Here is a 12,503-nt window from a genome sequence, read left to right as displayed (position 1 = left end):
TATTATACTTCCTGGAACAGGCTAGGATAGGTTCTTTGGACAATACAGAAGATGTTCAGTATAATTTTTTTCTTTGTTGATGAGATGTTCGTCTGTTTTAGGGCCTCTGTCACTTTAAATCTAAATAAGCTGCTGCTGGCCACGCCCCCAGCTCAACATTTACACTCACAAGTGAAAATAACTGCAAACTGACACGCAATTACACAAATGTACATCTTAGAGAAGCAGAAGTGGAGCCTCCTGCACAACCAACAAGAATGCAGACAGTGGTTTCTGAACTCAACAAAACACTTGTCTTTTTCCAGCAGCCATTGTACAGATCATAAAGCAATAAAACCAGCTGACCAAACATGCTGGAGATCAGCTACGGTTGCTAGGTAACGGGCAGTGCCTGCTGATTTGTGATGTTACATTCTGGAGGTTTTTGAAACAGCTCATTTTTCAGACACCACAAAACATCAACTTATTATCAAAACCAACTGGGTGTTTTTTTGTTGTTGTTGTTTTTTTAGTGTTTGGATGTTTTTAGAAGGAGTAGAAATCCAAACATCCACAATGAGGAACAAAAACGTTCAAAATGTGCATTTTGAAAATAGGTTCCCTTTAAACATCCTGCATAGTTGGGTAGGAATGAGTTACATTTACTCAGTTACATTTACTTGAGTAACTTCTTGGAATGAAATAACTTTTAGCAGGACTTTTACCTTTATGTGGGTAATTTTATTATAACGTGTCGTTTCTCTTGAGTAAAATGTGTAGATCTCAACAGACTAAGAATAACTTCACTGAATAAAAAACAAACACCTTTTAACAAAAATAATCACCACACAGACACACACCTGCAGTTTCTGTTGAATTTCTTGATTCTTTTCCCTGATTTTGTTATTTTGTAATTCTGTTATTTATATGAATTATTGTCATTTTGGTCCTTAAAATACCAAAATTTCCACATAACTTTATATTTTGGTTCGTCGGATGATGTAATTTTTAAAATAATTGATAGTTTGATCAGTTACTCAGTACTTGAGAAAACATTTTACCAAATACTTTTTTACTTTTACTGGAGCAAAAACATGTAAAAGTAGTTCTGCTGTTACTTGAGTAAAAGTTTTGACTACTCTTCATATTAAGTTTCCATGAACTTATATTGTTTAGCCACGTCTGTTATGTTGTTTTCTTGAATTAAATAATAACTCTCAACTTTGAGCTGTTATATTCATCAAAAATCAATCAATCTGTTTCAATGCATTATAAATGAGTCACATTCCTAAGTTTTAAAAACATGGGTTGGTATGGTTACAATATTCTTTCTTAATTTGAATCAACATACATTTTATGGATTTGACCTTTAACCTTGGCCACAAACAGAAAAGCGGTGACAGATCATTTGCTGGCAGTAAATCTCATTCATACATTAGAAATCTGTAGCAGGTTTAATGTAAGAACAATGTGTGAGATTTCAGTTTTAGGATTAGACTTAATGTTGTCAGTTACACCTAGAAAATGGCACAGTGATTTGCATAAGCAAGTAGTTTAAACCTGGCCAAAAAAAAAGATGCATGTAACCACAGATTTTCTGCCTCTGCTGCTCACATGCAAGCAAAAAGCAGAGACTCGCACACGCGTGTGCCCTAAGTATGAAAAAAATCCTGGAATGTTGCAAAGCTGATGATTTTCTAATGAATAGTTTCATTGGCCATGGTGTGGATTAGTGTAAAGGGATTGGAGGGGAATATTTACATGCTTTTAATGATTTCTCAACTTTATATTTAGCGGCTTGACTTATCAGCCTCAATCTTCTCCCAGCTTGGAAAACAAACCAGTGAGTCAAGCGACGGCACATTTCCACGTTGGTCTGTCGCCTCTGACAACATCGTTAATGTTTAACATATTAAAATGTCTCCGAGAGGGAGGGATGAAAGACTTAAACACTTTAAAGGCTCGCGCCCATCCCTCATCAAACATTTTCACACTTGCACTCATAAGTTTAGCTCTCTTAAAAGAGAAGAGCAGAGGACTTCATGGGGATATATGAAATCCCACTAACACTTCACCAAATATTCCTCCTTAGCTGGAAAGCTCCGCTGGTAGATTCGCTCATGATCGGCGATGAGCTGCGCTTTAAAAACGGTTGGGGTTACGTTTAGGTGAAATGGGGACAGCTTGGTTCGTTGTCCAAACTGCAGATTTCCAGCCTTATTAAAAAAAAAAGCTAAGGACAGGAGTTTTTATGCTTATGGGATTTATTTAAACGGATGACGTAACGGCGGTTCTTGGACCTGTTGAGTGTCTCTCCCCCCCAGATAAGGAAATGTGCCTAAATTACCAGTAAAAGTTAAAGAATCTAATGTATTTTCTTGTTGCTGTAGTAATTTATCACCAGTTTGATAGTCAATTAATCAATCAAGTTTATTTGTACATCTACAAAGCAAACTAAAGTGCTTTACATCATAAAAACACTAACTTACAAAATTATAGAACAATTAAAGCATCACATTTCCTCAAGTGCTGTCATTACACATCAGAATATTGATTAATGTTTAATTGATTAGGTTTCAAAACCAATTCTAAACAGGTGAGTTTTAGTCTAGATTTAAAGGAGCTCTGGGTTTTGGCCTTTTTACAGTTTCTGGAAGTTTGTCCCTGATTTGTTTTACTCTGCAGAATAAATATCTAGAGTTTTTTTTAAATTGTCGATTCAATCAGCGTCGTTTCTGGTATTAAAGTAAACAGTTTGCATTAAAAAAGGCTCTACAACCTTCAATCTATTGCATTATTTGTACATTTGTGTCAGTTTGAACATGGATGTGTGTGTAGAGTAGGTGTTTTTTCTATGTTCAGCAAAAATAAATATTATTTTTGTTGAAAACTTGACATTTTCTTAAGCTAACTTTAGAAAATGTTTAAGCCTTATCAGGTTAAGCCTTATTTCCAAGCCAGGAAATTTGGTACACAAACTATGGTCATACTTTGTTTCCATTTAGTAGTTATGTGCATTTTGAGTGAACTTTTAAAATGTCGCAAGAAAACAAAACAATAAAAATTTAATTCGCCATGTTTCCGTCTAATAGTTTGGGGCGAATCAACCAGGCTACATTAAGCGTAATTTTGTCAGATGCCGACATTATGCAAGGCTGTAATAAACAGGAAGTAGAGGCTGAAAACTAACACGAACCAAACATCTCAGAAAAATAGAAAATATAACAAATGTTGCAACTTTGGTCCCGACTCTGCCAATCTCATGTCATGTCTGTCAAGGAGGCGACTGAAGGCTTTACTCTAGTAGAAAGTCTGACTAACCAGTTAATATCAGTTTATTATTATTTTTAACACATTTCTCTATAAAGAGCAGAACAGCAAAAAAGAAAAAAAGAATATTCACTGCAATAAGCCCATTTAAATTTTTAAAAGTTTTAATAAATATTTATCTAGACAACAGTAAATATGGATAGCATGGTTAGCATGGTTACTACCACCGTATTTTAAAACTATAACATTTTTACTTAAAGGTTATTATGCCCTAAGAATCTCTTAGTGGCGATGACTCTGGTGAGTCAGCCTGCATGCTGAAATGCATCTCAGGGCCCATGACTTGTCATGAAGATGAAATCTGAGAAAAACATTACAGTTACCTAAAGTGAGTGGGAGGAAGGGCTGGGGATGTCTGCTGATCTGTTGCTTTCGTGACTCAGTTTTTGATAAGGAACGGTTGGTCGGTTGGTTGGTTGGATGGTTGGATGGATGATACAATTAAAGTAACCTTCAAATGTATCAACTAGCATTTAATTTTACTCTAACTTAAAGTTTGAGTTGCAGAAAACCTGAGCTATCTGCCTCGACGAAGGATGTAACACATCTTAAGACTTTTTAAGACTTTTTTAAAGACTATTGTGATTTAAATTTACGACATCATGATGGAAATGTACAAAAGAGAATATAATTCATACCGTAGAAGTGTCAAGCGTTTCTGCACAGAATAAATGTGGCATCGTACAGGTTGGCAACAGAAGTGAGCCAGTTGCAAAGATAAACATCATCCAGCCAATTAGGAATAAATTTGCACTTATGTGTTAGATACAAAAAGCTAGCTAATTAGCAAGGGGATGTTAGCAGCTAGCTAGCAGCAGCCTCGACCACCAGAATGCAATGACGACGTCTGCATGCGACAGAAAAGTCCCATAAGAGAAATAAACTACACAGAAACTAAATAAAATAGTGATACTATCACAAAATGTAAGACTTGTGATTAACTTACACTTGTTCAACTAAATTTAAGACATTTTAAAGCCTTAATTTTAGATACACAAATTTAAGACTTTTTAAGGATGCGCGGACAGCCTGCAGGTCATTTTACTAATATGCTGTGTTTCAGTCAAAACAGAAAATCCCAAATCAGCAACATTATTTGAAATGTGTTTTTGTTTGACTGGTTGGTTGGTTAAAATATGATTAATTTTAAATCCCCTTGAGAGGACTTTTTGTGTCAGGCTTTAATTTATCAAACTTCAGGGGAAAATGAGATGCTTTGGTAGCAGCAGCTTGCAAACCACACACGAACTCAGCCCTGCTTACGATTTTCTTATCTCTGGTCCAGCTGAGCTCCAATCAGAGGTAGACGCTCGTTGGCTTTAAAACCAGTTGCAGCCTGCTCTCTGCCTGTATGTTTGGCGTCTCTAACCTTCCTCTGAGATGCACACAGAGGATCCCCTCACCCACTGCTGCAACGGGAACGCACGCTCGAAAACAGGCCTGTCATACGAAAACAGAAGGGTCTTATCGCGATCTGCGTTCTGCTGTTTTGATGAATGTTCGGATGTTTTTCCTAAAGCAGTTGGTGAGGTAAGTAGCCCACACGCATGCATCTGCAGCAAAGCCGAGGGGACTGGTTTGGCAGGTTTTTTTCCACTAGACTGGGACTAAACATGAAGTGCTTGCTCAGGAGCAGCTTGCACCATCGCCACCCGGCTCATACAGACTTTCTGGAAAGCCTAACATCTCAGTGCAGCTCTCACAGGTGGCCTTTGTGTCTCCTTATCAGTGACTGAATGTTGCTCAACAGGGGAACGTAAGGGCATGAAAATATGCGGCTGTTGAAAGTGAAATATTGGGAATCAGAAAACCTTTCACCACAGCTCTTAATTGGTCAGATTATGAATTCTTAAATGATTGTATACATCAAAATCCCTAATTAAATAATGTAAAAGTTTAGCTCTGAAACAATTAATTGGATTAATCATCAACTAATTTAGCAATCTGTTAATCGTTACCTTAAGCTTATAGACTCAAAATGTTGCACCAAAACTGAAAATACGTACATTTTGCATTTAACAGAAAAATAAACCTTCTTACTCTGTAAATATTACCCAGAACTTAAGTGGCCCAATTTTAGCCTAACCTCGTTCAAATTCTGTTTAAAATCTGCTAAGCCCCTTTTAATATCTAATTAATCAGTTAATTTAAAAAAACCTACTTCACCATATTGGTGTTAAGTCAAGCAAAATTATTTTGCATAGAAAGCCATAAGTGGTTAAATGAAATATCTGCAGAATATGCAAATTTTTCAATCTGAATAATCGATTAATCGTCAGAATATTCAAAAGTTTGACTAATTACTAAAATAACCATCAGCTGCAGCCCTATGAAAGTTTAACACACTGTAATGCATCCCCTCCGACACAGAACTAAACTTAACAAATATCTACAGGTCACACATATAACTGGAAATACAACACATATACAAATATGGACAAACTTCCAGAAAACTGCAAGGCTGCTGAAACACTGACTTCTTTAAACCAAGGCTAAAAACCCACTTGTTTAGAGTTGCCTTTGATTAGCAGTAACTAGAACATTGATCAATAAATTTGCTTGATGATTTAGATGTCATTTGACAAAATGTAATGTTTATTGTTGTTAATAACTGATACTGTATTATGTTTTCATGGTGTCAAGTACTTTGAACTACCTAGTTGCAGAAATGCGTTACACAAATAAACTTGACTTAACTTGACAACATCTTAAAAATACCTTTAAAGTTGTATGAAAACACATTTGTTGGTTCCAAGACACCCAGTTGCAACAAAAAGAGCTTCCTTAAGTTTTTTAGTATTATATTTAGGAACCAATTGTCCCTTAGATCCACCAGAGAGAGTGGAAAGGCTACACCTAACCGTCTCTTTGCATGAACATACACAGCTGCTGTCAAGGTTGGTCTTTTTTTCCATCATCACATGTTTCACTGTAGCGCTTACAGACATTCAGTCAGCCACCATGTTTCAGTAATAAATAGGCTGTGGACAGCTGAGAATACTTTCTGTCAAGGAAACCATCCGCTCAGAAAGTGGAAAGTTGCCTCAGAATAGACAAGACAAACCCGTCACTAACTCAGCACAGCAGCATTCTTAAAAAGTTTATTTTCCATCCATAGACAGACGAGGCCGAAGGCTGTGAACGAGTCTCAGGAGAAGTGGAAAGTTCTCGGCTGTTAAGTTGTTGATTTTATGTTGAGGACAGTCAGGTGCAAACACACAGGAGACAGATGCCAATGGTTAAAGGATTATTTTATTTTAAAAAGGCAGCTATCCTTCATTTTGTGCAAGATAAGTCGGACAAAAAAGTCAGAGCAAGTTTGAGAGCAAAGAGGAGCTTCCCTCAATGCCAGTTTCTACAAAACATCACTTCAGATGTGTTCAATAATATAATTACAAAACATAATATTCTATCAGACCAGTCGCTGCAATTTTAGGCCTCTTTTCTGATTTTGTGACTTTGGAGTCCCTTGCCAAAGTCAAAGTCAATACCAATACCTTGTAGTTGGAGTAACTCATGAGTTGGCAAGGATTATAAAACTGTCCTGGCTGTGCACATTCCTGACTGACTTTCACTTTCTGCATCCCACATTCCTGCAGTCAGTAAACCGTTTCCATGACATTGGCTCAGATCAGGTCAGGTGACTCTTGTGTCATTGCTGCAGAATTAGCTACAGTTGTATTATATCTGTAGTAGTGAAACACATGTGCTGTATAGATGTTGATCTTTTTCAATATATCAAAAATACAGATTAGGTGATTAAACTGTGTGAACCATTGTTATAATTTTGGTTATTTAGCCTGTCATAAGAAAAAAAAAATATTTTTACCATTTATTTATTTATAAATGTTACAGTTTCAAACTAAATACGTAATTAGCGGAGATGTTAGTCACTAATATGCAGCTAGGACCTGCACCTGACTGCATTTAGCTCTCAAAGCTAAATATTCAACTCCGAACTAAACAATTAGTTTGAAGTGAAATAAGATCTAGGTCTGGACTAAATATTTAGCTTAATAGTTAAATATTTAGCTATTAATCTTGACTGAATTTATCTCTCAAAGCTACATATTTAAAGCTAAATATTTAGTTAGCAAACTAAGCATCAAACAAACTAAAAATTTTGTATATTTGAAACTAAATAATTAATTTTGTTTCAAATTAAATATTTAGTTCAGTGGTAAATATTTAGCTAATATGCAAATTCACATGCCTATAAACTGGAAGTGGATTACCAAAATAAAAGCTGGGTCCTCCATATAAGCTGTTGGCGTGACTGATGTGCTTCACTTGTTGCTCGTGTCACCTCTTCGTTATTTTTTCTTCTTCTCTCGACATGTTTAACATTTCAGCTTAAAGCTGTTTGAATGGAAATATACAGTAGACGCTTACCAAATAACATATTAGGATAGAAAATAATGAGCCAAAAATAATTATTCACTTTTAACTGTGACTAAGGAGTCAAATGGTGTACGGCTGTGTATGAACCTGTGTGGTCGTGTACAAACTAAGTGTCAGGGTGACTGTAAAAAAAGTTTTCAGCATGGCTCACTGCAGTTTTAGTTTTGTCCCAAATGATGGTCTAATGGAGTATGACAGCTCCCTGGTCCCCTGATGACCTTTAACCCCAATCATGGTGGTGTGGGACCCTGCCATTCCCTGCACCACTCACACACACACACCTCAGCACATTGTTTCAACAGATTAGAGGAGATTGCTGGAAAACTCTGTCAGACGTGCAGCTTGTGTGCACAGCAGAACGAGTTAGACACGATTGGGAAGAAAAGTTCTCACTTCCTGTCTGTCACTACGTCTCTCTCTCACTCTGCTACAGAAGCTGCACAAAACTTTGTTGATGTTCCACTAATGTAAAAAAAAAACAATGTTTTTTCAATTGCAATGTTTTCATTAAATAAGAAACACATTTAAAATCACACATATAATAAGTTTGTTCATGCATCAAGTCAATAAAAACATGCCGCACCATCATCCTCCTACCACTTCCTGCCGTCTAATTCGGCATTTCTGTCAGTAGTAACATTAAGTAATTGGCCACATGACTTGTGTGATCCAAAAAAGTGTTTTCATTGCAGTTTTGTGAAAGATGCTAATTTCAATACATCCTATGGCACAAAAACCTTTTATCAAAAAATGAGTTTTTGAGATTGGCATGCTTTCATTAAGCAAATTTATTTTTATAACTCCAAATTGCTCAATTTTATAGAAAGACAGTTAGTATCTAGCATCTGTACTGCAAAGTTAAAATTGATAAACCTTCAAAGTTATTAATAAACTCAAATCAGTACATTCAGCTTATTCCACTGATTAAGAACCAAAATGTTGATTTTATCACCTTTTTGTCCAGATGTTGGTATAGTTGAAGATTAACTGTAGAGAAAAAACGTGATGAAATCTAGTCACAATCTATCATTTCATTTTCATTTTCATTTTTTGTTAAAAAGTCAGAGAGCAGCCAGGTGCTGCTAATCTGCTGCACTTAATCTGTGCAGAGGAATTTTGGCAGTAAGGGCATTCAGGTGTGTTAGCACAATGCCAAACTGGGATTATATTATAATCTTAGAGAAGTTACTGTTACTGCCCATCTGGGTGGTTTATAGGCCATTTCCAAACAACTTGGATCCTGTCATTTTACCATTAAAAATAGAATAAATAGAAAAACATCAAGACCATCGTAGGTTTTCAAATTAGTTGACATGCCAGCACTTCTACTCTGCTATCAGAGCAATAAATAGAGCAACATGTCAGCAGGTCAGTTATGTTAAAAGGCAACATTTTGAAAGAACAAGAACAGGTTATGTAAAGTTAAATATGCAGCAAGTAAAAAAAGTATTGAACATGTTGATGTTTTTCTTAGTAAATATCTTATTATATTTCTGCTGACATGAAATTCACACCAGATGTTAACAGCAATTAGTTCACAAATTAAGATTTGTGTAATGAGGAGCAAGTAGGCCTGTCACAAAAACAAATTTAGTTGGATGACAAATTGTTCGCAGAACTTATTGCGATAAACGATAATATTGTTGTTGTCAGACCATTTTCAAGTAATATAATGGTAATAGTGCGAGAACACATTCTCAAAACTCAATAAACGTTAATTTCTAATGAACTGGAAAACATTTTAAATATCCAAAATGAATAAACAAAACAAAAGAAACACCAAATAAAATTAATTATAAAATCTTTGTAAACAAAATTATCCTTCAAAAAAGGACAAGTTGACTTTTATCATTCAGTTTTTGAAAGAAAGGGAGAAATGAGAAAAACAAACTCATATACAAAAATGATTGAGTTTGTTTCAATTTATTACGCAATTAATTTATTCATTGCTTACTGCGACAGACCTACAAGGAATAAGTATTGATCACAAGAAGGGAAAAAAGCAACTGAGGGCCTAGAAACCAGTTAAAATCTGTCAGTATTTAGAGAGTAATTCTGCTATTATGTCCAGCTGGCTTCATATAAATGGCTTCATATAAACTGATAAAATGATTCTTTTTGTTGCACAGAGAGGTAAGATTGGTAAAATAAGATACTTTTACAAAGACATCCTGCTGTTACTCCTGCTAATGGTAATGGTTTCCAAAATAAGTAAATACAGATATTCTCTAACTTGCTATTTAGTATAAATTTAACATGATTTATTAACATCTTAAAATAGAAAAAAACTTGGTCACAAAAACAGCGCACAAGCCATAAAAACAAATCAAATATAAACCAATAAAATGAGAAAGGAATTGCATTTCACATTCAGTGTGTGTGTGTGTGTGTGTTTACAGAGATGTGGGGTCCCGTCCATAACTCTGGCATCACTGTAGTTACACTATTCTTTCTCATCATTAACATCAGCAACATGAGCGAGCATCGCTCTGTCCAGCTCCTGCGGTTAGTGTCAGAGGCTGTCAGCGTTCGTGTGGCTGGGGGAAGACGTAAATACTTGTGACAGATTCCCAACCAAGCAGAAAAGAGGCCATCACACTTTATGTACATGCAGAGGCTCATAAACTTGTGTGTGTGTGTGTGTGTGAGATGCAGATGTCCGGTGACAGCTCGCTGCTAGAGGGTCATCTGGAAGCAGCTGCCTAGGGGACAAAGGGCAACACACACGCACGCCTACACACACACACGCCCCCACACACACCCATGTTTGAGTAGCTATCTTTGTAGGGACTTTCCATTGACTTCCATTCATTTCTACAGCCGAACCTTACCCATATCCTAACCCTGACCCAAACTCAATTCCCACCTTAGTCCTAAATCTGACCCCTGACCCCAAAACAGTGTTTCCGTTGTGGGGACCAGACTTTGGTCCCCACAAGGAGCAGTGGGTCCCCACAACGTATTGTCAGGAAAATGGTCCCCACAAAGTAATTGCCCTCAGGATTTCATCATGTAACTCCAAAATATCTGCTAATGCATCTTGAGAAAGTTACATTAGTTTAACTCTTTTCCTCATTATTTGTTTGTCTATCAGTTGCTCTGTTCTTCTAATTTGTGCAAAACCAATCTTTCTGATTTGCCCTGCAGCTGTGTCCAAAAGACAGGAGGAGGAGGAGGTAGGAAGATGAAGTAAGCAGGGTAGACTGGGGTTGGGGGGTGTTGTGGCAGGAGACCACCGCCCCCCATGGAGAGCACTGCTCCATTCCCACACCACAGGTGACTGCCCTGCATCCCTCCCCTCTCCTCTCCAGTCTTCCCTTGTTCATTTGTCTCACTCCAGTGCCTCCCTCTGTTCTTAAAGGAGCAGTTTAGCCAAAATTAAAACTCTGCAGGTTTATTACCCCACACTGTATGTTTATTAAGCCGATTTGGGGCCAAGATGTTTTTTTTTCTTCAATAGTAAAATTTAAACAGCAAATCGTCTGCTGGAGGGGGGAGAGAAAAAAACACTAAACAGTCATGAGCTGCATTTCCATTATAGCTTATGTGTAAACCTTTGTTTATCTTCTGCTAATGTCAAAAAACCCAAATTAAATAAGAATCACACATGAATAGGTTTGCAAACAGATGAGCAATAACACAATAGTACATGCTTGAAAAGCAGAAGTGGAGTCTCCTCACAACCAACAAGTTCAACATCAACAAGGTTGAATCAAGTTGTTCCTGGATGGTCAACAACAAAAACATTTGTCTTTGTATAAATAAGAAACACCAACTGTGGAGCTGGGATGGAAAAATGGGTAATTCTTTTTAAAAATTGGAAAAATGGAATGATTATAGAAACAAAGAAGACGCCACTTTCACAACCGGGCAATATGGACGTTAAAAATGACCAATAATAAATACAATTAAAAAAATTATATCCTTTTGCCACACCTTCATTATTTCCTTATTTTCACAAAATCTTTGATTTTATTTAGGCCTTAAATCAGCTACTAAAAGCTTTCTGTGTCTTTTGTCTGCTGCATTTTGAAAATGGTGTAAACATCTTGTGTCCAGATCACTTTTAAACTTAAGAGTTCCATTTCTTGCAAATTTATCTAGATGCATCAATAATTTAAAAGATGTTTGATGTACACAGTATTTTTGCCAGATTACTCACAAGTTTGTTATGACTTTGTTCAACGTCAGCAGAGGCAGATGTGTTTTTTTAGCTAATCTGTTGTGCTTACGATGTCAATGTTGAAAGAGAAAAAAATTAATGATGTCAGATTTTCCACTATAACAGGTGCAACAGGAGTATCAGGTGCAGCGAACAAGAGAAGCTTTCTGAACTGGAAGAACAGGTGACAACACCTGAGGGCCTTTACAGCAAGTTCTCACACCTCACAGTGACGTATGAACGCTTTAAAATGAATAAATAAAGGATGGGTAACAAGATGGCTGACATCTGAGCCAGCAACTTGTCATAAATCTATGACACGTAGCAATGAAGAGCTTTGTGGAGATTTTGCTTCACACTATAATAATGCTACACACTTACAAATAAAAATCTACTTTTTTTCTTCTGCAAATACACACACATGCATTGCTCACTACTGCCCCCTCTTCCTCCAGGGCAAAGTTGAATTGGTAACATTTTGTCCAATTCTAATTGTGCATTATAATATGATGTAAACAAAAGATGTTCCGTGAATTAAAGCTATAACAAAATTATGTAAAGAATTCAACTTTATGAAAAAACATTTTTAATGTTCAACAAAACAAGTTGTTTCCCATTTACTTTTATTTGC

Source organism: Xiphophorus couchianus, chromosome 9, assembly GCF_001444195.1.
Source record: "Xiphophorus couchianus chromosome 9, X_couchianus-1.0, whole genome shotgun sequence".
Lineage (NCBI taxonomy): Eukaryota > Metazoa > Chordata > Actinopteri > Cyprinodontiformes > Poeciliidae > Xiphophorus > Xiphophorus couchianus.
The sequence above is the reverse complement of the archived record's forward strand: the minus strand, read 5'-3'. Positions refer to the sequence as shown.